Here is a 25,803-nt window from a genome sequence, read left to right as displayed (position 1 = left end):
GTAATGATAAATTGCAAAGAAAATTCTCGATAGAGTATTCAGGATTTTCATATATTTGCGAGTATGATGAATGAAATCCTTTAATGAACAAAATAATAAAATAAGAATGCACAAAGAACGACAACACGGGCTAAAAATGAGCCAGGAGTTCCAGTGGCTATTTATTCTAAATTATATGGCCACGTAAATCGCGTATTATGGAAAACGACGGAATTTTCAACGAGTACGTATTTTGCTTGAGGTTAAAAATGGTGTCGTCGTGTGGTCAAGTGCATTCGCACTGGACGCCCGGAATAACCGCGGCGCATTTCGAGGTGCAGTAGGAGAATGTGATCCACGTACGCGGCTCTCGTTCCACGGCCGGTATGTATCCCACGAAATATCGGTAAGGGTTGGGTCAGAATGTCAGGTCACGGTGCACCAAAGTCTTGCCCTGGAAAGGTTAACATTACACTAACACGCGTGAACGTGTTCGCACACCATCTTAAATGTGTCGCGCGGCCAAATGTCCTATTCTCGTTCCGATGCAACGAAGACATTCCTGGTCACGCAGTGAAATCGGCCGAAACCTAGTTGGACAATTGGACGCTTTGTTAATTCGCGGAAGCTATTTGCGGTAAATAAACAGAAAGCTTATATGTCGTTTAATTAACAATTATCGTCGAAGAATTTAACATTTCATTCGCATATCGCGACTGGAGCGTCATTATTTTGCTGTTTCATTAGCGCATCTCGTTTCATTTAACTGGACAAAAGTGTACTATTGTATTTGCCTACGTGCGTTTTCAACTATACCGATGACGTTTCGTGAAACAACCAATGTTTTACGTAGCGGAATGAAAGGCTTTGTTGTATACTTAGGGTGCTTAACATTTACCCGTGTGTAACTTTGGTTAAAAATGTACCTTATAGATTCTGGGCATTTCAATTTTTAATAACGTCGACAGTTTACGCGACACCACAGAAAAAAGAGAGAGTTAGTTTGGCCATGGAAATTCGGAAACTCGGCAAATGCCTGTTGTTTACTTTGAACACAAAAGAGTGGAAAATAGCCCAAGTGTATTCGTCGCGGGCGAATAAAATCGAACGGTACTGCCGGCAGAATTCTCTGGCAGTGGAGCGTCCTTTGCATGATTCGGAATACAGGCAACTGGTGTATTTGCATGCGAGAAACCGAGGGCATAAACCGAGGACAGAGAAGAAGAGGCACGAGATAGCCAGCGCGAACGCGATACACCCGTACACTATTTGATCAGGCATAGTAAACACGATATTTTCTCACGTGTGGATACACAGGCCGCAAATCCAGACAGGTCTGTCTGTCGGTTTACTCCGGCGCGTCATTATTTGCGTCCCATGGAGCACCTGGACGTGGAGCGTGGCTGAATTAAAGGGAGCGATACAGTAGCAGTAGCGCCAGTGGCTGCGGGAAAAAAAACATTGCCAAGTAACGGGATTATCCAGATCAATTGATCCACCAGCTATAATAGCTACGTTTAATCCGACCCCGCTTTGAATTCAGCCGGCGACCGCGACCAACGAATATGTCTCGAATAACTCATCTCTGCTGGCACGTTTCGTACACTACTGTATCCGAAAAGCCTCGTATGGAACTGGATTGGTAGAACAGGATACATGTACATACGGATTTGTTGGTTTAACGACACGCGACGACAACGAAAACGTAATTCGTAAAGTCGGAAATCGTGAGTACGCGCGCATCCGAGGAAGCGCCGTCTAGGCGAGAAAAGGAGGAGAAGGGTGAATCATTAATCTAGAGGATCAGCACGCCGTTACCGGGGACGATTTGTATTTCTTGCGATCCGTAATCCGTGCACTTTCTCATAAAAGATCGGGTAGTCGCGTCTAAATTGATTCTCCTGCTCTTTCTTCCCTTAATCCCAGCGTTCTTTCACGATCTTCCTCCCCTGCCGCCTCTTTGTCGTCCCAGCGGCGCGCTTTCGCTGTGCGGATCGCGAGAAATCCCGCGGTATTCCCCGAGAAAGAGAGAAAGAAGAGAAAGAAGAAGAAAAAAAAAGGAACCGGATGCGACCGTTGGATTTTTCATCTTTTTCTCGCGCGAGTCGCGGTACCGTTGGTCCTCCAGCTAGCGAGACGGTAATTGGATAAGTTAATTAGCTTTTTAAATGAAACTTTGTCGAGCTTTTAGATACTCGGACCGTTCTTTTTTCAGCCTTGCGGTCGCATACCTCATCCTCGTTGTTCCTGAACGCGAACGGTGGATGCTTGGTTCCTTTCGAGGAGCCTTAAAGTAAATGCCAGAGAACCTGCCAGACCAACCATCGTCACCCCAACCCTCGCTCCCTCTACTAGCCTGACCCATCCACCCCTCACCACCTTTCGTCCTTCACATCCTCTAACCGTTAATTGAAGCCATAACGTCGTAGAGCCTCGAGCGTCCTTAATGCAGCCGAGCTGCGTCACTTTAATTGAAAGTGCACGGATTCCTCTGATAGCTGCGGCTGCGGTTCCATCGTGAAAGAGTAAGAGAGGCCATGGTTCAGAGGGTGTTAGTTCACGACCAACGGAAAACGAATGGATGGATACGGTGCACTCGGACGATGGAAGTAAGCATTTACCTTAAATATACTTTGAATCGCGTTACACAGCCGGCCTCTGGTTATATCTGTATGTATACGACGTGTTCGTGTCTCGAAACGGTAATACAAAGCTCGAACGAAGACTACGAAACCTAATCCAAACCGAAATACAGCGAGCCAAGAATTCCGATGTTTTTACGCCGTGTCTGATGTTTCGTCGCGATGCTGAAGGGTGATTTATTACGGGAAACGATTTCGTGCTTCCTTCCTCAGCCCTCTCCACGCTCGTCGCTGTTTCACCAACGAACCGCATAGACTATTTCGTTGAAGTAGTTATAAGTAAATGCGCCGTGTTCCACAAACGGAAAAAAAAGAGGAAGATGAAGGGGAAACGTGAACACAGGAAATGAAATTCCTTTGGACGTCGACGTGCTCGTTTTATATGCTTATTAACTTCGGTTTGACGGAGTGAATATCAAACGGCGTGAGTTAGTCGAGTGAAATAAATAAGATCAAAGAAAAGTTTTAACGAGAACTTAATCAACGACCGCCAATGTTTCCGAACAAACAGAGTTACGGAAAAGTACCGCCAGAGTTCGATAAACCATTATTTATGATATTAATGCTGCAAATGTGTACTCTACTTACTTCCCTATCTCCCCTCTCTTTTTCTCGCTTCACTTTTTGCTGTCTTTCTCATTTTTTGGACACATAAAGTTTTAACAAGAAAATTTATTCAAATTCTGCCCAATTTCTTCTTAGTTCAAACGCTACTAAATGAATAAACAAGCGTTTGCATAACTTTGCAAATAGCGTTCTGCGTGTACAACGTGTAATGTGAAATTTTCCGATTAGACGAGATACCAGTTTCATGATGCAACAATTTTATTATTACAGATAATAATTTGTAACAACGCGTAATAACGTGTGACAGAATTATCTTTATCGCGTGTGCAGATTCGTACACGGTTATATCGACAGGTTCGAAATATCGATTAAACGTTTACATCGTCGCACTTTTGAGATACTAGTCATTCTTGAACATCCTCTATTCGTCGATTACCCATTCGAGCGAAATCGAGGCTGTCGGATAGCCCGTGATTAATGAAGATACATAATGATATCAATTCATCGCACATATGTTCACCATAAAACATCGACGATCCGAAATCTGGTTATATCGAACGATTTAAAATACAATATACACTCCTAGGTAAAGTTATTCGCGAGCTTAATCAATTTATTCTGAGAATAATATCGCGAAAGCTACTAGTATACCGAAGGAAATATATAAAGGACGATATTCCACGGTGGTATTATTTATCCTTTCGAACAGTACTAGTAGAAGTGTTCCTTCGTGAAACAAAAGATCATTATTTCGTTGGAAATCCTAACGTGAACCAAAAGTTTCCAAACAGCCGCATCTGTCTGTCGTGCGCTATACACGTAGCTTCCTGTTAAGTTTATTTGTTATTATTCCAAGTTCGCAAGCTTGGCGAACGTCTGATTGCTAATTAATAAAAATAAAAAGTAGATTTCAACTAAATTCAAAAACGAAACGTAGAAGAAAATGTAGCAAACAAAATTATTTTCTTGCCTGCAAGTCAAAGCTAAAAGTACGTGACCCAGGGATTTCGGGTGGTCCAATTACTCCGCTGAATAATTGTCCGAACTTACAAGTTGTTGTTAACGAGTACCGCGGATAACTACCGTGACTTCTGTTTCTTGGGCTGAATAATTCCTCGAGTACGGGTTGCCAAGAACTTCTCGCTCGTAAACAGAACGAGGCCGACGTTACGTTGTCGAATATCGAAAATAAAACAAAACGGCCAGAGCAACTTGGGAAAGTTAACGGTCTTTTAATTAACAGAGTGACGCAACGAACGTGACTGTGAAACGAATTAGATTGTTCAACGAAAACTCGACGAAGCTCGAGACGCATCTTCTACGATAAAATGCAAGTTCCCTCGCGCTATGATTTTCTATCGCTTTTGAATTTCGTTTCACTGTAAATGTATATCGAAACTTGACTGTTCATAATTTGACTAATGATTCGATTAATTTTTATTCGTAATTTGCTAACAAAATTGAAAGGGAAATATGCTTAAACATTTAACGCGTGAAATTTTCTGCGATAATAATACACGTGTTGTAATATAAAATGTAGCACATGCAATGTAGACGTAACATTGTACACTTCACGATACGTTTTCCGTGAATTTCTGCAATTAGAATTTTCGTGAACAACGGACACTGAGAAAAGACAGAGACAATAAAGAAAATGCCACAATGCCGTTGCTTTATAACATATACTTCATTAAGAATTTAATTTCCCACTCGATATTCTGCCAATTCCCTCAAATGAAAAAAATGATGCCGATGCAGAGTAACATATATAAATTCTAATTACGCATACAATCTACTCTCAGCGTAACATCGATGAAACAATATACAACATTTTAAAACTCGAAGAGCGAACAAAAGCAAATTTCTATCCATAATATTTCAGTAGGTGCTTCCTTGAAAATAAATTCATTTAAAACGAATATCTGTATTCATAAAGTAATTAATCGAACTTTAATATTCCAATATTCTCGTACGCACGCATATCGGGGCCATCGTTCTTTGTTTATAGCTTTCTTTATTTTCAAACTCTCCAACCTCGTAATTATAATTATAGTACTAATAAAATTCTGTTGAATATCGTATTAAATATATTATTTGTTTGGAAATTACATAAATTTCGAGAAACAGCGAACATCGAATCTTTACAGAGAAAGGCGCGTACGCGTCTCTGATGTTAATAAGGAGCAAAACCTTCACGCTGCCACGGGATAATTAATCACCTGTCGGGTATGGAAACCCATGTCCGCCGAGTCGTTGATACTACTACTGGCCGCGCAGCAGATCCCATACGGATCCGTTTTCCTTCCTCCTTCTTCGTTAACTAGCGCGTTATCGTAAACCAACCTCGATCGTATATACCAATTAAAAAGAAAAAAGAGACACTGCATTTGTCTAACACGGAAAATCATCCGTATTAACGTAACAAACGATTAAAGCTAACCGATACAGTTACCAATAATACCAATATGATAATAGCCGCGGATATAATATTTTCCTGTTTACAATGATACAAAACCACGGACCTTTGCTAATTTCCCGCATAATCATAACGCCAAATAATAATTTCCGGTGTATTTCAACTCATGTGAAAACGATACTGTATTGTCGTCTAATATTTGTTATGCTACACGTAACAGCCATGATCATTTAATTATTAATATCTTCCATTGGATATTCCATCCAATTAGACGGTCGTTGTTATCGTTCCTGCCGATAGCAGACCAGGGGAAACATCGAGGAAGTCCTCGACAAGACTAGTTTAGCGCGAGTGCCGTAAAACCGTCACGACGTACGGAGACAGCCTCGTTACGGTTCCGCTCGGAGTTACTCGTCCAAACAGAATTTTATCTCAAGCGCCATCGTTACAACAGGCCTGGCTTACCAATCGATTTCTCCGATAACGCGCCAACTTAAACAGATACACCGAACTTCCGGGTAAACTTTCGCGCGATTAAGACTGTTAATGTTCGCGGAATTACCACGAGATAGCTGGAACCTCGAACATTCCGTCGGCGACTCGATAGAAATCACCTGCACGATTATTATCGATCGGTCGTAGACTCCGCGTTCGCATTCGCGTTCAGTCAGACCGCAAACAAATTTTCCGTGAAACCCAATTAAGATTCCAATAACGGAGGCGTTTCGTATCTTTCATAAAAAAAAATCTCCGATCGTTGCAATTCCAGTCAGTTTCTGTTAAACCACCTACAAAGTGGAAATAGCGGTCGCGATACGAGCGGAACGTATCGGAATAATCCACCGCGATCTTGATCTTTAGAGCGTACAACCGGGTTGCATTACCCGGAGGTTCACCGATATCAGAACTGACCGTAAAACTCCGATCACGTCTATCACGTTCGTGACCGGGCAGTCGAATGTTGTGCCGTCAGTCAATCACACCGCTATAAAATATGTCAGCAGACCGTATTAACGAAGCATTAAATTGACGCGTATAAAACATCGATGAATGGCGAGGATTCGACCGATCGTGTTTTAATCTGATCTCGTCGAAGCACAAACGGAAAAAATTCCAGTGATTTTTATTACACGCTACTGAAACGTTGTGTCAACGATGACATTAATTTGTCGAAATGTAGTTTGGAGTTTGAAAACGCCGCGTGTAGAACGATCCACGGGATCGGTTCACGGTGCAGGAAAGGCCAGTGCATACGTAGAAATCGTAGCGAACGTGAAGTAGGCAAGAATTATGGCAGCTGGCAGATCGATTACTCGTGTAGAACGCGTCCGGTCACGTGACTTCCCGTGATTCTAATTCAGTAGGACGTAAAATGTTCGAGTGTCGTGTGTGGCGTAATGCTACGTGTTCGCACGTAGACCCTATTCTCCCTTGTTGCACGGTATCAGCCTAAACTGAGAAAAAATCAAGTTTCGGCTCCCCTTCACCGTCGCCTTTTACTTCTCTCTTTCACCTTCTTACAATCTGACATCGATGGAATTGAGGGAAATATCAAACGTATTCTTGTCGGGAAATAAAACGATTCGAGTCTAACTTATGTATTAGAAAGAAACTATTTCTGTGAAGAACGAGAGGCACGAATAAATTATTTAAAAATCCAATTTTACGTGGAAAAATGATGATCACAAAAACAGTAGAATAAAAATTCAAAAATTCGTACGCGATGAAAGGAGCGGTCAAGAAGGCATTGGTATCCCGCCCCCCTCCCGTAACTAAGAACGAACGAAATCTATTCACGCGTATCATTCGGATAAAATTCTACACTCCTTTTATTTTTGAAACACAACAATGCGACTAGGACGCCAAGATGAATCCATATACGAGAATTCGATAGTCTTGTAGCGTCTTTTGATCGTCCTTTTGGCTGTACTCGTTCTGGTACATACTCGCCCCCGTTGTTCTCGTTCAACGTTGCAATGAATAGAGGAAGAACAGAGAGAAAGAAAAACGCGCGCTCTGAAATTGCGATTTTACTGTGCCGCGGCGTCGGTAAATATTTACCTGTCAGGCTGGCTGTTCGTTTCTCTCTGGTCTCTGCCGCTCTTTAATTAACACGCGTTGTCCTTCTTCTTTTGTAATCCTCCCCTCTCGTTTCTACGACACTTCACTCTCCAAGGACGAAGTCGGCGAAAAATAAAAGACCCGCTACCGGTCCTTTCACTGACAGACACGTTTCACCGATCCTGCAGGACCCTTACTTTCCTTTCCTCGTTAACGTTGGATTACACGGTAGCTGAGACAGGCCATTCGATTCCCTCTTTCGATTTTCTTAGGCTCTCATAGTCGGACACGATATCTCTGCCGAACAATACCATCGGCTAAACGATAGCTATCACGAGTCTGCTATCGACCCATCCTGCTCATAAAGCTCACCGAATTCTGCGACGTAATATTTCCCACCGGTTTGTATACACATGCCAACGATGGATCGTCGCCTCTGCGTAAGGATACGACAAATACGTTCGGATATGAATGTGTCGATGTTTCTCGCGAAGTGAATTGCCAGCAAGTCTCCGCGGAGATTTTTCCAACTTCCGGCCGTGCCACGAGCAGACGCTTAATGGACTTTAATGGATCGCGAGCGTAGGATCGTACATGGCGGAAAAAGTTTCACGGAACTTCGGCCACCGGACACTCACTGGGTTATTAATGAAGGAAATTGAACGGATCTCACCGAGCACCGAATACAGAAGAAGTTAATGGATTTTCTTTCCTGGCGCTTTCCAGACGTTGCAACGAGTTCGAGTGGTAACGATTTCGAGGATTCTTCGTTTGCTAAGTTCTACGCACTACACATACACTCCATCGAACGTCACTTCATCCACTGTACACTGATAAAGTTTTCGTGTGATCCGTTATAGAATCCTTCGTGCCTTCGTCGACGATAGTCATATTTGATCTGTCGTAATCTTGGCCACCCTTTCGTTAGGCATCCTCATGATCGGAAATGCGCTCTCTGTTCGAACGTCTGCCGATGATCGACAGAATCGAGCGTACGAACGATCGTTTCTACTTCGCAAGGAAACTTTTAAACGAAACTGTCTTTACGAACGAATGAATCGCGGACAGCGACGCGACGTTAACGCGAACTTTACGATAACCGAGAAGCGTGAAAAAATGTGCGTCCTCGTCGAGGGAACGTCGTTTGCATCGTGTCGACTAACTGATCGAGGTACAGGATGCGGTTGTCGCCGTCGACGACGAGGAACGTCACCGGGACGAAGGCTCGGCACGCGAGTTCGCCGGCCGACTGAAGCACGGTTCGACTGTCAGTCGACCCCAAACCCCGAAACTCGACTCGACTCCTCTCCGTTCAACGTGTCCGCCGTCTTCGTCGGTTCCCCATAGCGATAAGGGGTGGCTGGGGGTGCAGAGGGCATAAACAGTCCAAGGGAGAGGGATGGAGTATTCCGCGCCTGCGCCAGGTGTACGAGCCGACGAGAGTCTTTCTTCTACTTTATGCTTGACACTCGCTACTCCTGCGTTGCTTGTGCAGGTGAAACGGATAACGAGCCGAAATCGTAAGTCGTCTGATATCTTTTTAACTTTCTTTCAACTACGATCGAACATCGAATCTTGTATACGACGCGCATGTATATGGTCCTTCATGCGTGGAGAATCGGTAAATTTACTATGCCTAAGCTAACACTGTAAAAACGACCTAATCGATCGGGGAATTAACCCCATGCCTTACATTCTCTTCTTCCTCCTTTATCTTTTCCTTCGAACTATACGTGTTACAATTCAGCGCTTAGATACTGCGCTTTCTCACGGAGCGCTTCGACGTAATTTCTTTCTTCTTCTACGAAAATGAAATTCTCGCTATAGAACATTAAATACTGGATATAGTTCGCATTAGTTTCCGATGCTGTAAGTTACATTTAAATCCGATAATGTATAGATGAATTCTATTTGCAATGAAATTTTACGATTAATACGCTTCGGTATTATAGGGTAAAGCAGGTTAATCGACAGTTTGCGTGTAATTCTGTAGCATTTTGTTCTATTGGGTAAGATGAAACAAATAAACGGATGAACGTTCTATGACGGAACAAAAGAGAACAAAGCCAACGGCCGATGATATTGTCGCAAAATCAGTCGATGTAACGTAAGCACGAACAGTACCGGAGGACGATGTTGCGATTCACGAACGTTCGCATCGATTAATTAACGTAAACCACGATAAATCAATCGAATTGTTGTTCTCGACACAGTCAACGGTTTTCCGTGGTTAACCCATGGAATTTCAGATTTGCTCTCTCTTCTTGTCCCAGTGCCTTTACCTTCTCCGTTGCACCATCTGCGTCTGCTCCACTGTCTGTCCCTTTTTCGCGTTCCTCCGATTCCGCTTTCAAAGTCGGTATCGACGATTCGATGTGAGAAATCAATCAGTCCTAAAACCACTTCCGAGAAACTTAGCAAGCGCGTTTCGCCGCTTGACGTCGGTTCAAGAGTCTTCCGAGTAGCGATTCGTCCACGTTCCAGCCCTCTTTGACTCGCTCGGTTAAAGTGACACGGGTCTTTTCGGTTATATGTCGAATTCGAGTTACGTTTCCAACTTAAAGCTGGAAAACTTTCTCACTTTTACCGTCGATCATATTTCACGCTTTGTTACCGAAATCTGAGATTGATCGTAGCATAACATAGTTTATGACACTTGACATATCATCCGGATTATAGTCTAATCATTAAATGGTAGCTTTTAAGTAGTACAAAATATATTTGAAATTTGGAATAGGAATCTTTCACAAGTACGATTGGTAAGTATGATTAAACTTATCGTCCGTATGTCAAGAAAAATACAAGGCAAGATTAAAGTCGAAAGAGCAAAGAAACTGAATGAGATTTGAGATGGAAGTTTAGATCCTCGAGAGATTTGGTTACATCTGGAAGTTGTAAAGACCAGAATTGTGTTGAATTGCATTAATTAAGCTGGCGCGTATCTTCCATAAATACTACAGATTTATATTATGTCATTCCATAAATAACACCTTCCGGAAGCTGAATTTAAAACAATGGAATTCATCACGATAAGAGTTTTACCAAAAATAGAACGGGAAACTCAGTACGAAGATAACAAACGATTATAAAAGAGGAGGGGAGAGGAAAGTCACTGATTAATTACCAACGGATAGTTGTTTATTTTCACCTAATCTACGTAAATGAAAAAACCGCGTTATTTATAGAATAAGCTAATACATATATCCACACGAGGTATTTCCTGAAATCTCACTATCTCGCATCACGTGTAGAATGTTACACTTGTAAATATCTACGTATGATTTGAAGAAACAATGTTACTGCAAATAAATAAATAACGATAAATTCGATCGATCATTATCGTTATCTTATCAAGAAAACGTGGAAGGAAAGGCTCAGAATAGACTCGGCATATCGATACGCGACGCAGTGAATTCGTCAACTTGCGAGCTTCAACGGTCATCGAGTAGGAACAATAACAATAACCGAGATAACGCACGCAACGCAACGCCGCGAGATCCGTTTAGCTACAACCAAATTGCCAGTATTATCAGTTATCGGATTATTACGGCAAATTGTTCGGGTTTGCCTTTACCAACTAGCCTACATACTGCGCGACCCCTCTGGCGACCCGGTTCGCTATGTCGGCGGCGTGGCGGTCTCTTTTCGCTCCGTCTCGCTTTCATCGACGCGTTCGTCGGTGACTCGTCCCATTTGTCTCCTTCGCTCACCATAGTGGAAGCGTGTTCGATGCCGCGCGGCCAGATGCGCCGTTGTTCGCGTAAGCATACGGTAAATTCCAACTTGGCCGAACTCTAAACGTAACCTCGCGTGGAAAGCTGACGCTGCCAGTCCGCGAATGCGGAGAAAAGTGAATGGAACGGCTGGCGGAGAAAGGAAAAGCAACTGACTCGAAATATGTATTCCGGCACAGTGGCGTTCGGAGAAGTTTCGAAACGACTTCGCACCCAACATCCAAACGTTTGTGCTGAGTTACGAGACTGTTACACCGCGGATACAGCTAGTAAATTCGAGAGGTAAATGCCGCTGAATCGTCGATAACGCGTCTACAACGATGTCCCAACTTGAACCGTTCAATCACCTTAAGAGCATTACGCGAGCAACGTTCCCATTGATGGGCCATACTTGTTCAGATTTTTAGTGCTTGTATACGACATATATATAATGTAATGAGAAACGTCGCTAAGAACAATGATATTCTCTCTGTATATGATTGTCAAAATTTGTTCAATAAAAGTTAGTGTCGCAAAGAATGCTATATGTGAATTACGATCTTTCGTTGTGAGTTATTTGCAAATGGAAATTGGAATAGGGTAAAACCTTTCCTTACGTATTGTTGAACTTTTGAACTTCGCCTAGGGATAATGGGAATACGAACCTCATTTAGGGGCACACATACCCGTAAATATCCATATGTAGGTACCTGTAGATAGCAGTAACATGCTTGTACACGTAATACCCCGATAATACGCTAAGTCTGAAATATGGGTATCGCCAATGGCGCCCATTGAGTCTGCAACATGATCTTACGAATACGAACCTCTATCAGAACTGCGTAAAGTTCGTGGTCACGTTATTTACTATTCGCTCATACGATTTCTCAATCAACGTCGTGGCTGTACTCGATCGTACACGATAACGGGAATTTCACACATAGTCGATGCATAAATTTCCAATGACTTTCGATATCGTACGAAAACGTGTATCATTCGATATCTTTCTGGGTCACTGCAGATATCACTGCTGCATAAAAACGTCCGCATTGTTATATACGGAAAACGTTTGAATATTGACCAGTGCACGCGTGTACGAAAAGAATAGCACTTGCGGCGACGCGACACAACAGCGTGATAAAGAGATTTTTGAAATATCACCGAGATATAAGCCTCTCAAAAATACGACAATTATTCACGAATCAGTCTTAAAACCGTCACGGAGTGATTTATGCGTGGAGGGGAGCTACACATGGCTATTTATGTCGTAAAGATATATTTCGCGGTGGTATCGCCGCGCTTGATAACAAATTGTTTCGCGGTGTTTCCCACTTTTATCTAACTCCATGGAGAAGACGTGATGGAACGAACGCAGAAATGAATATACAATGATACGACATCCGGCGATCATTAATAAACCGTCTTAGAAATCATGTGCCCGATCTTCCGTCGACGGTACATGCCACGAATCCATTAGAGTAATTTATTTATCCTGGCGTCTAATTATTTACTATCTACATCTGGGAAACTTCAGCACTCTTAGAACGATAGGCTCCGGTTTAAAATCGTAGCAAGCAGCCGAGTGAGTTGTTACGCTGAAAAATCGTTTCGACGATTCTATCCTTAACGAGATCCTGTTCCGGTGGTTTGCTTGATCTATCTCATTCTCTAACTGAAAGCAATTCTTTTTCTATCGTCTAAGCGACGTCTTATGAAACTTTCAAACGCGTTGCTTCGATACCACGATGTCTCTTCTTTAATCTCGAAACCCATATAGTCGAACGCTTTCGCCATTCCCGGTGACGTTATCGATGGTTCTGTTCAGGGACAAAGGAGACCGAGGCGATCTAAACGTTCCAGACGTTGCTACGTGCTCGACTGCGTTTCCTTCGTAAATCGCTAGACCACCCTTGCCTGAAAATCGTAACCCTGACGAAGGCAACGATGACGATTTTGTTTTAATCATGCCAACTCGTCGGGGTCAGAAAAATAGAGATGGAACGAAACGGGCGAGATGAAGGCGGAGAAGACTGATTCAGGGTCCCCCGATAGTGTCTGCCTGTTCGAGGATTGAGTTCACCCTTGTTACGGTGACACTGCGGCTGGGTAGAAGTCTCGTTCAAACGTCCTAGAAGGGGTTGGATGTAGAGACGGTGGTTTCAGTCGCCGAGCGTTTCCGAATCTCGGCGGGGTTAATAGTCGAACGTGCCTGGAGGGATTCTCCAGCGCTGGCTCCGCCATCCCTGCCATTTCCCTGCCACCCTTATCCCCACCACCGCCATGCCATTATTGTTCGTTTCTGAAAGGCTGAATCTCAGCATTCAGTCTCCTACTTCCTCCTTTCCTTTGCTTTCTCATACCATTCCTTCAACCTCTCCTCTTCCCCTTCATCCTTCACCTCCACCTTCACCTTCTCCTCCCGGGCAACGCAATCTCACCGCTTCCGTACTTACAACCAAGACGGCTTTGCTTCCGACACCAACGGCTGTCTTGCCGCGATAATATGTTAATCAGCCAGTCGCGATGTGTTAATTAATGGCCGTAGGCAGCAGCGAAATGTCGATCGCTCGATGTTACCCCCAGAATCGTTTCCTATCAGGCACGACGCAACTCCGACGACGCCGCAGCGCACCGAACGTGACCGGTTTATTTCGAGCTGGGCGAGCGCGTCGTGCGTTGCGACATTATTAATAAACGCGAAACAGATTAATTCGATCGATGTCGTTCTACGCGATTAGCGAACATTCCACGGGCCGCTGTTGAGCGCGCTGCAAAATGCATCGCATACATCGGGACGCATGGTCGATGTCAAATGTTGCGATCTCTCAGCGAGATTCGAAATTCCGTTTGTACATTCATGGACGCGTTAATTTTTCATGGTGTCATGTCGCAGAGAGTCGAACATAAATCAATGTCCCTTCGTGAATTCCAACTATAGGCAGAGAGCTGTTTGAATTGGCGCAGCGGTCGATATTCTCCTACTTTTAATTCGCTCGCGAAATCATTAACGATAAGACAATTTCCACTTGCTAACAACGTCGTTAACGAACGACCGAAATAGACGGGGAAGACTCGGTAATTTTCTCGGAACTCGACTCGGGAATTTAATCGGTGGCATCAGAAAACCTGACGAAGAGAAATTGGTTACAGTGTTGATACGCCGATTATTTCGGGCTCCGTTTTAATTATACCGTCTACCGGAACTTAAGCTATAAAATATAGCCTTTATCTGTGAAACCTCCTATCGGTGAAAAGCAGCCTGTTACTTTTCAATTAAACCGATCGACGCGACTTCAACGGCGAGCGAAACGCTGAAACGGTAAACAATGCGAATATTCTTGAAAGTTCGCAAGTTGGCGAAGAATCGGCTTAGAATCGCGACGCATCGACTAGTCGGTGGCAAACAATCGGAGTTGAAAAGTGATCACGACGATGCTCGACCTCGGCCGCGCATAATATCAATTGAAAAGTTGGCGCGTCAACAGATTTCATTTGTAACCATGGAAGCCGTCGCTTTGACTTCTTGCGACGAAAGTTAACCACCCGTTTAAATAAAACTGTTCTCGAGCCTCGAATCTCATCGTCGTGTTATCTATTTCGGAAATTTTCCAGTCAACTAACGTGCCGCAAACTCAAACGTCGCTTCCCAGCGAATATACGTGTAACCAGTTCGTAAAGCTCGTCCGCTGGCTAAAACAGAGCAGCGGTGTAAAATAGGAAAATGTACGAGCCAGCGTATGCGAAATATACGTAAAGCAAGGCCGATACGTTCAAAAAGATTGCCGCTGCTATGAGCATGGCGTGTCTTCTTGTAGCACCGCTCCTCTTTGCCTTTCTCGTTTGTTGGTCGACGTTTATTTTGCGGTTTTCGCGAAAGCGGATAAACGAGAAAGCATTGATTATATTTACAACAGAGCCTCGAGGCTGGATTTAACGCGGCTTGGTGAACGTTCGCTTTCGCGAAAATTTTCGACTCGGTGCCATCGCGTGCTCCTCGCTACCTTGCAAATCACCGTCCGTATTCCGTAGAGCCATTCCTCTCGTAAAACGTATCGACGCCATTAACGGAGAAATCTGTACAATTTTGACAAGAATTTAGCTCGGTGGATGTCGAGGAAAATTTAATCGCAGGACGATAACACGGCTGTTTATCGGTGCGTTCTTTCATCGAACGGGATCGTGAATAGCGGACACGTTTATAACCGTGCCACGCGAAACAACGTACCGGTTATGGTTGCCCCGACGAAAGGTTTATTATCTCGTGCGCGGCATAACAAGGGACGCCGTTACTCCTTGTTGGTTGGCGTGCAAACATAAGGGAACGTCGATCCGACTCCGGTAATTCTAGCACACTCGTCCGTAAACGTAAACCCGCTCGACGTCAGCCAGGGTACTTTTATTCCGTGCTCGGCAAATTTTTAAGCGGGCTACAGCGAAAGACAATCTCTTTATACGTTCCCCGCAGTGTTTTCACCGCGAAATTGCTTTGTCACCCTGCATCTTCGTCCAGTCTTTTCTCCATTCGCCTCCATGATACAGGGAGAGGATGTCCCGGGCGAAAAAATGTCGAAAACCAGCCACGATATATAGAAAGCATGAAAAACACGCCGTGTAAAATGAGACCGAAAATTTTGACATCAGTCTGACGTCCTCGTATCTTGCCAAATATATTGCTCGTGTTATTATACGTGTAAATTATAGATATACCTACAGAGATAAGGAACACGATCGTGTCACTAAGATTTTGATATTCTCTGAATTCTAACATTCAAAATTTGAAATTTGAGTTTCAGTTTGGTACGTCTCTTTTTCCATACTATCCAGAGATAGTAGCGGCGGCACTTGGCATCGTAAAAACGTTTTAAACGCAGCCTTGAGAACAACATTTTTATGGAAAACACAGCAGTGCGGACGAAATTACTGGGAAACATCGTTACGACGATTTTAATCCGTGCACGTGGATAGGAAAGGCGACGTGGCTCGCGCTAAATCAAGTTTCGTTAAACGACGAATAAATCGAGCTTTTTCACGGAGTCGCAGCACGGTGTTTAAAAATGTACGCTTAAAGCTTCGAGCGTGCAGCCTGTGTACGTGTACACGATTCTATCCGGGCTTATGCGCACGGGGTTACTTAATCCATACGGAATTCCTGCCCCGACTATCCTCGTCCTGCATGCCAAGTAACTCGCCCACCTTACGCTTTTTCAGCCTTCTCTGCCTCTTGCTAAAAATCCGCGTTTCTTCGAGTATAAGGCTCGCTAGATGACGATAATCGATTTTGAAATTGGATATTGACATCGAAACGCGGAGATTCTATGAATTGAAAATTTTAATAGTGATCGATTGAAGAATTTAAAGAATACTATTTTGTCGTCGAATGTATACCGAATGTGATTTTCTAACAATTTTTTGGTATACGAGTAACGAACAACAAGTTTGTTAACAATGGTTAATGCGTCAATCTGTTCAACGTCACAAATTGCACATACAATGCATCGTTGGATATCCATAGCCGTGAAAGCCGTCATTCGCAACCCTCTGCTCACAATGCTGTGTCATGATGCTACGGGATATTGCGATTCTATGGAACATCATGGAATTTCAAGATGGCCGTCAGGGGCAAACCGAAGGACCAAGAGCAAAAGGAATTCAATTTCGCACTGATCGTCTTTTATGTCCACGTTTGTACCAGCATTTATATCTCGACATCGATTTCAGAACACGTCGATAAACGTATCCTGTATCAAAAATACAATGTTGCCATCGAAACGTTTGACATTTTCATAGCGTCGATATCCTATTTCTAAACTTAAACGTAACGCCGCGTTATCAGTCTCGTATTTCGTGAATCGATTGATATTTCAGCAACGGGATATTTGTTTCGTTCTTGCGATCGTCTTTCGCGCGAACGATCGAGCAAATTTCATTCGGGACACGGAATTTTACTCTTCGATCAATATTTAACCAATTAATTAGCGGTTGGTTTACCAATCCGTAGAATGTTCTTGGCGCATTCAAAGTGAAGGTGAAAGAGCCCGGTCGACGGAGTTACAGCCAAACGAGCTCGTGTTTGCCGTGTCCGTGCTCCATAACGTTCGTAGCTTTGATAAGGATCGCTTCAATTATCCATTCAATTACGAGCGGCGATCCATAATCGTCAAATGCCTTAGGAAGCTCGATCCGAAGATTTCTCTTGTCTTCTCCCTGGCCGGTGGATGTACAGGAGAAAGGAACGTCGTTCCATGCTAATTGCCTGCCGTACCAAGCGTTCGTATCAATTTCACGTGCCAGACACGATATTCCAACTAAATAACCTTCATTTAGTTCAATTCGATTAAGTCCCGTTTAAAGCTTCCATTGTGATCGAATTAGTCGCGTGCATCGACGCGGCGCGAAATTTCACGGGGAAGCAAAGTGCATGAAACGCGACGCGATGTGGCGCGACACCGAAAGGCACCGGCCGCTTATGATCGATCATTTTTGCCTGGCGTTAACGAATTTTCTAACGTCGTTAAACGTTGTTCCGGCCAATTTTCGTGCATTCTCGCGATATTGTCAATTAGCACCTTTGTACCGGTCCAGAGGGAGAGAGAGAGAGAGAGAGAAAGCACGCTACTGCCTGTCATCGTCGACCGAAAGAGCTTCTGTACACACAACGACGCGTGTACAAGCGTGAATACGGACACACGTGACCGAGCATAGAACGATACATAACACAGAGGAGCGAGGAAAGCGTCGATGATAAAGACGGAGCGAAAGAGAGACGGAGAGGACACGGGAAGAGGAAGGTTGGATACGGTCGAAGGTTGAATTCACTGTGAAAGGGTCCGTCGGTAGGGGTAGAGGGAATTGTATGCGATGCGGTCTCGAGGTCGAGGTTTACCTGGTCGCACCACTCTGTAGGGATGCTTTGCGCGTGTATCATACCAACCCCGAGTTAGCGAGCTGATGGACCATAGTTCAGCCATGGTCGACCATACTAGTAGATCGTTCCTCTACGGCGTACGCATAGTTCGAGGTGTCACCTGACCTCGAGCTCGTCCTCGATGTCACCGTATCCGGTCAGTGCATGCAGGTAACGTGTTACGTGAAAGAGCCGAGTCACGGGGCTGGCGAAGGTAGAAAGCAAGGATCGACAGAGGGGAAACGCGCGAGAAAGACGTCAAAAGCTACTACAAGAGAGAGATAAAGAGAAGGGACATGGGGTAACGATGGCTGGTTGTGTGTTCCGACGTAATATGGGCTTGTTCCCGTTTGCGACGCGGTTCTCCCGTGCTTTGCAATTAGCCTTTGTCGCGAATGCCCGACCAACCATCTCCTCCCCCTCGGCCTCTACAACCCTTGAAAACCTCCGCAACGTCCTTCTATCTTCGCTACCCTCTCGGGGTACGCTAATATCCAAGCGTCTAAGCAACCGCTTTAACGTGCACAACCGTGTTATCGGACTTTCAGTAAAATGGAAAATTTATATCAATTTTCGCGCTTTGGTTTCCCCTTCCTCTCAGCAAAATAACCAAAGTTCCAAGATTTTTCACGTTGTGAAATTTATAGCTCGAATTTACTTATCGTTAGCGTTCACAGTTGGACGAAATTACAGATTAAACGCGATTTCACTCGTATAAACGGAAGGTAATTTCGATGATGGGAATTCCGAATTTAGAAGCGAACGATCACTTTCGATATTAGGTTGCTCGTCAGGTTAGTTTTGAATGGACTTTCGCGTGCCACATGTTCGTACAATAATGGCTCAAAGCGAGCAATGATGCGCATCAAATACAAGAATGTATCTACGATATAACCTACATAGACAGGATAGGAGAAAGAGATTCGTATTCGAACCTACAACTATGCTCGGCAACTTTTGCGCGCTGACTGATCGATTTCGTATAATAGAACAGCGAATTCATAGATACACCGATCTTCTCTATCGCCGTATCTCCAATCATAGCTCGAATTTACCCGTGGCGAACGTCTACCTTGTGCGGTTCTTCTTCTGCGCGGTGGAATTGAAGATTCTATCGAAACATCGGTCTATCTATCTTCCACGTGTTCAATTCACGAAACGCAAAAAATATACGTTTAACCCAATGAAATTCGCGTTGTGTTTGATTCTCGACGCGAAGAACGTCTCACGATACAGAAACAAAGCGGGGAAAAAGATAATGGATCGCGCCAAAGCGTAGACTAAGCACGCAGAATGATTATTGCATGAATCTACAGTATCCGCACGCTCTAGAGTTTACCTCCTTCCTTCCTTCCTTCTTGCAAAACCTTCTCCCGGTGCTATGGGATTCCGACAGAGCTTGAACGAAAGTGGAATTCAAATTGTTATTTTAATATTTATCATCCGGCTCTTAAATCCCTCGAAAGCTCGCCCTCTACCACACCGCGTCGCCAAGATCAACGATTCACCTTCAAGCATAATCTTCTATGAAAAATGCTAACCGTTCAACTTAACGCTTCAATATTTCAGATATTATCAACCATGGCACGAATAACCACCGTTCACCGACTTCGTTAACAATCTTCCACCATGGATCATTTCGAAAAATTCAAACGAATACCTATTATCGCGCCCTCTACTTTATCTATGACACCTGCTGGATAAGAGAGAAATCGGACAACATAGAAATTTCTTTCTATCGACGAAACGTAAAGGGAAACGAGATGGAAGTATACGTCTCTTGTGCAGCTCGTTTATTGGGAAACCTAAAGAGACCGTTAAACGAGCTGGGCGGGCTTTGATTTTAATCGAAGGTTATGCCGCCGGCAATAATCGGCAGTTAGCCGAGCACCAGTCTCCGATGAGGCTGGGGTTTGCTGATAACAGACTTAGCAGGGGTGGCAAGTGGCGCAGCAGGGGGTGTGGAGGAGGGTTAAAACCCCCTCCGGTAACAGCCAACCATGTTCCGAATCTCTGGTCGGCGTCACGGCTACATTGCTAGAAGAGCGGATCAGGAGGGCCAGGTGGAAGGAGGAACGTGTATCGATGCCGGTTGGGATAATCGATTGATCGCCTTCTTAATTAGCGGCCGGGGTATTTAGAGTGCCCATTCAATTACACAGTTGCGTAATCTGCTTACGCAGCCTCCATCACCGAGCTTCCTCTAGCCAGAGCTATCCCCGTTTCACGTCACGTGGACTGTATCACGGTGCTCGTCGCCACTCAGAAATTGGATTCGATGCTGTTCCAGCTTTGACGAGAGACTCCGATTAACGGAGAATCACGAGCAACGGCGTAAAGTTTCGTTCGATTCTGCAACTAACCGCCTCTCGAGAAGCAAGACTCTTTGAGTTGGTGGAAACGACCGTTTTCGTCCCCGATAACAACAAGAAATTCATTCGTTTTTCGATCGTGCGAATCTATAGTTCGACAAAGTATGTATCTTTTTTATCAACGAGTAGCATTAAACACGAATTGACGCTTCTAATATCTATCGTCACAGCGTTCAGACAATCGTAAGAATTTAAAGCAGCATTCGCGAGAAGGGACTTTTAACTATTTATAAATTTTTCCTTTGTATCTCGTATCGATTGAGACGTTCGTTGCACGGGATATAAATGATCTCACGAACACGTTCAAAATCCCCGATATCCAGATCCAATTCTCCAGGTAAGCGCAATATCTCAAATTAATTCTCACCGTCGTAGTTGTCTGGTATTCCCGACTTGTCCTTTCTCTCATCCTTCCCCATCTCCCTTGCTTCCTTTCGCCCGACGTTGGCACGAGCCTGTGTACATCTCGAAAGTGAGTAGGAGGTTTCCACTTACCCCCTCCGTTGCTCCGGCCTGTTTCACGAGCTTTCCGCTCATCCTACTCCTTCCCTTGGCTGCAAGATGTGTCACCGGCTTATGAGAGCGGCGACCCTCGCCTCTCGTGTTTCTTTCGTGGAAGTAAATGTTTTTAATTTCGCCAGGCCCGACGTCCTCCACTTTCGCAAACGAATGGACAGAGGGATGGCACACGAAAACAGTGAACATGAACGACGCGACGAGACGCGTCGCGGTGCTTGCCAACACCCGAACCAGAGGCTCGTCGCCAAGCAGCCAGGACTGTACCAGCCAGTTTCGTCGTTCAACGCTTTTTGCCGTCGCGAAAGTTAACGAGTCGTGAGAGGGAAGAACGACGAAAGGAAACACGATGAGGGCACAGCGAAATCAACGACGTCTAAACCTTCTAAATACCGTAGGAGTTGGATAAAAATACGTCGAGATTCGTCTTCAAATTTGAAAAGATCGATCGATTACGATAAGAGATTAAGTAAATTTTCTAACAAATATTTAAGATTGTTTAAGATAAAACGAGTCTCATAGTCATTCATAGATATAACTAAGGGAGGTACACGTGATAGAATCTCGATGAAGAATGAATACCGTCGGAAAACAGTTTTTCCGTTGTAATGAATTCTTGTTCACTTTTCTGGACAGCAAATCTTGCGAAAAAGATTATTCGTGTAAGAGACAAAACTTGTCTCTTGGATGCAAGGTAAGGGTAAAAGAAACCAAAACGTTGGATCGTTCGAATTCTTTACACCCGGCTATACACCGAAAATGTAATAAATTTCTTGGTCGGCGCTATGAATCTTCATCCCCCGGTATTGCAGCGGTGCTTTTCCCGCGAATCGAGCAAGGGTGTATTGAGTGTCTGGCGGAGTTGTCCTCGTGTACCTTCATCCCACTTTCTCTTCTTTCCGCCAGAAGGACATAGAGGTTGATACGTCTGACCAGATGGAATTTTTCCACTTTATTTTCCTGGTCTTGCGCACGATATCAAATTCCATTGCCTCCTTTCCCCTTCTCTTTCTCCGTCAGTACCCTTTGCCTGGCGGTCTCGCACGCTGTATTTCACATAGACGTTCGTCCTTGATCTTCTCTGCCTCTCTATCCGACCATTTCTCCGTCTCTGCCTCGCACGCCTTGCTAGCAGCAAGGATATTCAGTTCTCTGTCGTCGGTTGCTCTCTTTTGTGAACAGAACGGAAGACAAGACAAATACGGAAAACGAAGAGCCGGGAGGAGCACACGACGACACTGCTTCCGGAATAACGCGATTATATCGAAGTCGTGGCACCAGCCGTGCGCCCAGAAATCGATACCTATCGGCGGAGAAGTATGAAGTGCGTTTAAATTTGTCGGAAGTCATAAATCGCAACTGAAATATATTACCCTTTCGTACAACCAGTTCCTGTGAAACTTTTAACCGAATACAACGACACTTATCCGTTGCACTTTTAATGCGCCACGGAACAATCCACGTCGCGAAACTCGTACAAATTGTCCAGTCAAGATATTGAACGATAAAAAAGGAAAATAGCTGAGGACCGTATATATCCTATTGAGCCGCACATGTATATGGCATAGGAAACGAAATGGCTGATTCTTCGTAAAAAAAATGCATAAAAAATTTAATATGAAATTTCCTTGCCGTGGCTAACGTGGAATCAATTCCTTACCGAGTATATTACGATTTTCACTCCATCTCGTAGACGTTATAGACGTAATCGCGCGCTTTTGAATGGTATTATATGGTTTTCGATCAAGGGAAGATGGAGAAATAGCAAGAGTACCAGGATTTCCGCGCAACGAATCAAACACTTTAGAACCGAGACGCTGTAAATCAATAATCCATTGAACAGAAAGGTAGCGCAAATAAGTTTAACGAAAGTCTCACGCGCGGCTCTCGAGGATTCGCTTCCGCGCTATCCCCGCGTGACAGATAAAGCGGAACGATTGCTCGCGAACTCTCTAATCAAAGAGCGTTCTATCAAGTTTGTTCTATGCACTTGATTACGTAGAATGCCAGACGGTAACGTTGTTGCCGGTGTCTGAATCGCGAGATATCGAGGTACGACTTTAATTAAGTCAGATTTATGGAGTAAATATCACGGATAAGGTATGTATATATACACCACTGTCGACGGGGAAGCTCAGCCACGATTGGATTCTCCATAATTTCGCGTTAAACTTCCTAACGACCGTGAAGTCGAGTGGACATTAATTACATCAGATGAAGACTATCGATGTCTCTGCAAAAGGATGTTATCTTCCGAACACGAAACTGTTGCTGGCGTTTCCCAATAAAAATCATAATAATAGTAATAACGACGATAAAGGAAAATTACTTGAATTAATCAAGAACGCGGTAACGATTTTCTCGTAATCGAGGTTTCCAGAAAATTGATACTCGTCATCGGTTATTGGAAAAGCCAAGTGTATTTGCAGGTCCAGCACTCTTCGCGTGCCAAGTTTCAGATTGGAAATCCACCGCGGTTATTAGTTATACAAGTAGTTTCCAACATCTCTGGGGAGCGGTTCTCGGGGTTAAAGCGAGGCTTGATTAGGCGCGGCAACTTGTGTTTCCATCCTGACTCCTTACACAAACTTATACCATATTAAATTGCGCTTAAGTCAAGCACGTGCTCGAAGGTCACAGTTCGTAGAACAACGAAGGAGGGTTATGAATCGAGAAGGTAAACGAGAAAGAAAGAGAAAGAGAGAGAGAGAGGGGGGAAGATGAAGGAAGATAGGAACGCGAATCGTAGGAAACGCAACTACAGGCCGTAAAGATACGAGGTGCTAACGTGTCAAATGAGAAGAAACTTGGAGGAATTTAATATGCCGGTCCGGATGTAGTAGAAACGCCACATCACATCACGCGGGACTATGCGATTCTACAAGGGAGAAAGGGGTTTGAACCTAACCGGATGAACGAACGGGGGAGTATGCGGAAAGATAGAATGAGATATGGTAGCTTAATTCTGTTACAAAGTTACGCGACTTTCTGGAACTGTCCTCCCAGGACCTAATTATGCGGCTGTCTCCAAAGAGAATTCTGCAAATCTACTGGTTCAACGTAAATATCGTACGCTAACTAACCTGCGGGAGATTTACGCGTGTCAAGCCAAACCTGGCCTGCTTTCTTCGCTTTCATGGCCATGCGTGAAGCAGGATTAACGAGAAACTACGCCAAGTACACCGGAGCTGGAGAAGTTCGAACTTCCCCGTAGGAAGTTCTCAAGGAAACAGTAAAATCAACTATTCCAGTGTCATACGTTATGTTAATTCGTAAATGACCCGTAGAAATTCCGATAGGGGAGTAAAACGATTTAACGATAGTCGCGGCTGCGTGCTACCGGCGATCGAGTTCCGAACTTGGAGGGAAACACAGGAATGTATTTGACCGTATTAGCTAGAGAGGTGTGTTTGTCAGAAGCAAACGAGCGAAACCTGTAATTATGTTTGGCGTCGATTCCTTAAGTACACACAGTCGGATTCGCTACAGATCCTGCGTCCGTCAAACGAACGTTATATACTGCTCGAGCCTAAGGGTGGACCGCTGAGTCCACCAACAACAACACGAATATAGACGAGTGGAAATTAATTTCGATACCGAGCAATCACGGATCCGAAATAATAAAAATTAAACGACCAAAGATTTCGCTCGTGAATGTACTTTTGAACGTACTTTCGTACGTATAGTTGAAATTTCAATGAGCACTGAACAAAACGTTCGTGCGCAAATATCGTCATGCGTTACGATGTACTCGAAAATCTATTTGAGGCTAAACTAGTTTATAAAACGATAGTTCTGATCGACGTTCCCCTCTAGGATTATTATTTGATAAATGACAAAAAATTCTCGAAAACAGAAGCGGCAAACAGAGGTGGAAGAAAGGAGGAAGAATCGAGGAGGAAGAGAAGGAAAAAGGGACTGAGCGAGTAACACGAGGATAAATTCCTTGAAGGAAAGTTTTCATGTATCTTTGCTTCGCAATCCCAGCGAACGGCGTGTATAAAGTGCAGCTACCGGAAAGGTACGGTTATGTCGAGGACCGTGTCGGTAAAGACGGTGCGCAAGTGAACAAGTACATGGTCCGTTGGTCTAATCTAAGGCTAAGTTAGGTTGGGTTAAAGTAGACGAAACCTCACCAGTATTAGTCGAACCAGGTTAGTGTCCTACCATCCTACTGAAAGTTTCCCAGAGTCTCCTAGATATTCCCTACTCCACTGCCACGACGCCCTTTACTCCTTTTACAACCGGCGACCGCAACTTCAACAGTCAACGACCGCGTGGATGAAAACGGCCGGTTATTTCTTCGTATATCGCAACGCCAATGTACACTGACAATTAAAGATAAACATTTGCACGGTTCCGACTAACCTATCCTCTCGACAATACGCGGATAATTAGCGAGACTGACTGTACGTTAAACGCACAATTAAATATGACTGACGTTAGCGGAAGGCTGCAGCTACCACCTCCAGGGCCCAGGATAGTGCCACGAAAGGGGACCAAATTAATTTCGTCGTTAAATTTTCCACCGGGGAAAGATACGATTTAATTTGTCCGGTAAAGCCAGAGCGGAAGATATTCAATTTGTGTTTAAGGTAGAGAAGCTAGTCTTGCAGGTGTACCACTCGTTAGC

At 44.2% G+C, this 25,803-nt stretch overlaps 1 protein-coding gene across 10 annotated transcripts in view; it reads right to left on the bottom strand.

The window, feature by feature from the left end:
• Positions 1-25,803, bottom strand: part of LOC126920894 (agrin-like) — a 383,155-nt gene that overhangs the window by 315,795 nt on the left and 41,557 nt on the right. For 2 of the 10 annotated variants that reach the window (XM_050731792.1, XM_050731791.1), the window contains exon 1: positions 7,666-8,938. The exons of 5 other annotated variants lie outside the window; for them this stretch is intronic. The gene's annotated coding sequence lies outside the window, so the exon portion shown is untranslated. Of the gene's footprint in view, positions 1-7,665; positions 8,940-25,803 lie in introns of those variants that run through there. 3 more of the 10 variants (XM_050731788.1, XM_050731787.1, XM_050731793.1) reach the window with 2 other exon arrangements.

The sequence above is a fragment of the Bombus affinis genome, chromosome 10 (genome assembly GCF_024516045.1).
Source record: "Bombus affinis isolate iyBomAffi1 chromosome 10, iyBomAffi1.2, whole genome shotgun sequence".
NCBI classification, from domain to species: domain Eukaryota; kingdom Metazoa; phylum Arthropoda; class Insecta; order Hymenoptera; family Apidae; genus Bombus; species Bombus affinis.
Note: the sequence above shows the minus strand (reverse complement) of the source record. Positions and strands in the feature narration are given on the sequence as shown.